Raw genomic sequence first — 3,580 nt, 5'->3', positions numbered from 1 at the left:
TTCAAATGTAATTTGAATTCTAATGCAAATGTGCATTAGGCTGCTTTCTTCCAGTGTTTCTCATTTCATTTCTCTTGCTTTGTATGTAGGAGTTTTTGATGTACTCCTGGATCAGATATTTATCCAATAGTTACCACACCTTTTTTTATGTAAAATATCCATGTAAATTGTCTGACCAACCGGATTCATTATCTGACACGGTAATTTATTTTTGCAACCAGTTATGTGTACAAGGTAAGTTCCCAGAAAGGGAATCTATATAATAAAATGTATTATATTTATTAATTTTTAAAATGAATAAACACAAACAGAGAATATTTCAATTAAAATTTATAACAGTCACTAAAGAATATTGTATTTACACTATATACACATTATATATACACAATAATGTAATAATCATATTATGAAAACAGCAGTATACTACATCACAATGCATGACCGAAATGTATAAGAAATGTATAATGTTTAAGCAAATTCCTAAAACTGTGACCTCGCTTGAATTATCAACTGAATGCCATGTTGTGTTGTTTTGTAAATAGATTATTTGATTTTTAATGTTTATTATTCATCATCTATTAATTTGTAAATACAACCAATACAAGTGTCATTTGCTTTTGATGGTTGCAGTAGATGGACTTTTCTCAAATGATTTAATAGAAAACATCAGTAAGTCAGGAGTTAAGGAGAATATTACAATTGTTAAAAAATCACTTAAATTGAAAACTTTTACTTAACAGTCCTGACAAGATAACAGAGATCAAGTGAACAAAGAGCATCAAAAGTAAACCCTGGTGTCTCTCTGTATTCTTTGATCCATTGTGGTCTCTCAAGCTGCTTTACTGGTCTTTCAGGTAAGACTGTCATGACATTACACATTGTACTGCACACTGATGTGATAAAATTATTAGGAAGTTGTTGAAGTTGTTTCTTTCTTCACAATATGGAAAGCCATAAATCTATGCAAATTGTCAACAGATGTATGTTTTGTATATTAAACTAGTGCTTATGCAATCAAGCATAAAGTAGCAGCAATCTCATTTTCCTTTCCTGGAATTCTATACAGTAAAAACAATGAAAATCAACTTTTAATAATTTTCACTCTATATAATTTTCATACAGTTTTCAATAAGAGAACAGTTTCCCAACTGTCAGGTGACAGATGTGATTAACTTGTGTAAAGTATCTTCACTTCTTACATAGTTATTTCTTTAGTATAGTATAGTATAGAACAGTATAAATAAATATCGTTTGGTCAGGTTTACATGTATCTTTACTAATATATACCTCACTTATATCCTTATTTACTTATATATATTTTTTCATTTTTAGTGAATATTTGTTGAAAACTGTATTGAGAACATAATGAATAGAGATCTAAAACAGTCCTTTATAAATTTACGATCTGGTGTGAAATAATTAAAATAGGTGCTATTAAAATTAAAATAAATAATATACTATAGAGAGTAATATTATAAAATTACTGTGATTTTAATTGTGTATTTTATTTACAGAAGTTCAATCATTAATCATGGCATCACAAGGAAAACGTCTCTGTATTGTCACGTGGAACACTCAGGGTATAAGAAGCCCATCCCAAAAGTTTTCAAATGTGTTGAGCTGTCTCAATGATCTTCAGGCTGATGTTGTCTTTATACAAGAGACACGTGTTGGGACAAAAAATTACCAAATGTTGACAGATGTTAGAGATTGGAAAATCTATTTCACTGTAAACAACTCCTCCAGCAAAGGAGTCGCAATACTGATAAACAACAATGTACCTTTTAATTACATATGCCATGATGAGGATTGTAGTGGAGGTTACATTGTGCTGTTCTGTCACCTGTATGGTGAACTCTACACACTTGTCAGTGTGTACAAACATAAGGCAGATAGAACTGTCTTGGGTAGACTGAAAGAGTATTTGATGGAAGCAGCTGAGGGTGTGCTAGTGGTTGGAGGAGATTTCAACACAGTTTTACATCCCAGCTTTGATCGGAGTCCTTCAGACTCGAACCATTCAGCATTTAGATCTATTTTAGAAGACTTTACTGTTTCTCTGAATCTAAGAGACACCTGGTCATACTTGCGCTTTGCTGATGAGGGTTTTACACGCCATCAGAATGACAGTCACTCTAGACTAGACATGTTTTTCATGCGCAGTGACACAATGAGACTAGTGTGTGGTATCAGAGTGGAAGACAACGAAATTTCTGATCATAATCCAGTTGTCCTGGTTCTTGAAGTGCAAGAACAGACAGAAAGTAAATTTCCAAAAGTGGCCTTACTTTTAAAAACAGCAACACATACAGGTATCAGAAAACCCAACAGGATATCAGGGAAGATCAGTGGGGCAGAAATACTGAGTGCCATCAAGACTTTGTCTGACTTAGAAGAGCAAAGACCTAATCGAAGACAAGTGGAGCACATCAAAAGTCATCCATGTTCAGTGACAGAAATTCTAAAGATAAAGTACAACAACATGTTAAAAACAAAATGTGTCTCTGAAGCTTTTAAAGAATATCATCTTTCACAAGGCAGACACATCTTCAACGTGGAATATTTGATAATCTCTCAAGTTTTAGCGAAACGTCTTAGTGCATACATTGTCCCCTGTTCTATACAAAAGCAAGAAACAATTCTTGATAAATTTCTCACTGTGACATGTGACAAAGGCACACAAAAAATCAAGTCATCTTTCTTAGAGACAAGCCTCAGACTTGAAAATGAATGGAAAGAGAAACTGAGACATTCTGAGCCCCCAGCAAAGTTCCATATTCTAGAATGTCTCCTTCCAGTAGACCAAGGCTCTTCTGGGAAACTTTTGCTGCCTGAATGTCCGCTCACCAACACTATCCTTAATTTGGCTCTGAATAAACTAGATCACATTCTCAATGACGAGATGGAATGCAGGAGCAGTGTTTGTTTTCAGAGGCAGGCTCTGCTGATACATGCACACCAGAGCAAAAAGAAGCAAGTTGTTTCGCTAGTAGAGAAATTCCAGGAAGATTCTGGAATTATATTTCATAAAATATTTCACATAGAGTATTAAGATGATTAAAAAGCACACAAATGTGTGTAAATAAATTACATTTGATTACAGGTGGAGACTTACTGTTGTAGGATTAAAACAAATCAAGACAAAAGCAAAGTAAACTATTTAATTTTATATTGTCATGTTGACTTTCATTAAATGATTTTTAAATGTCTGACTAAACCACATCTCAATATGTTTACTGTATTTTCTGGTATCTTGTCCATGTTTAAGTAATTATGCTGATAAAGTACAACAACATGTTAAAGACAAAATATGTCTCTGAAGCTTTTAAAGAATATCATCTTTCACAAGACAGACACATCTTTAATGTAGAATATTTGATATTCTCTCAAGTTTTAGGCAAATGTCTTAGTGCATACATTTTCCCCTCTTCCCCTGTTAATGCATTTCTTCATTATTGTAGTCACTATAAGTTGTACATATGTTTACTGTATTTTCTGGAATTTTGTCCATTTTTAAGTAATTGTGCTGTATATCCAATGGTCTTTATTGTTATCAAATAGTAGTAATTTGCCATTTTAT

The sequence above is a fragment of the Hemibagrus wyckioides genome, linkage group LG01, assembly GCF_019097595.1.
Source record: "Hemibagrus wyckioides isolate EC202008001 linkage group LG01, SWU_Hwy_1.0, whole genome shotgun sequence".
Classification (NCBI taxonomy): domain Eukaryota; kingdom Metazoa; phylum Chordata; class Actinopteri; order Siluriformes; family Bagridae; genus Hemibagrus; species Hemibagrus wyckioides.
The sequence above is the reverse complement of the archived record's forward strand: the minus strand, read 5'-3'. Positions refer to the sequence as shown.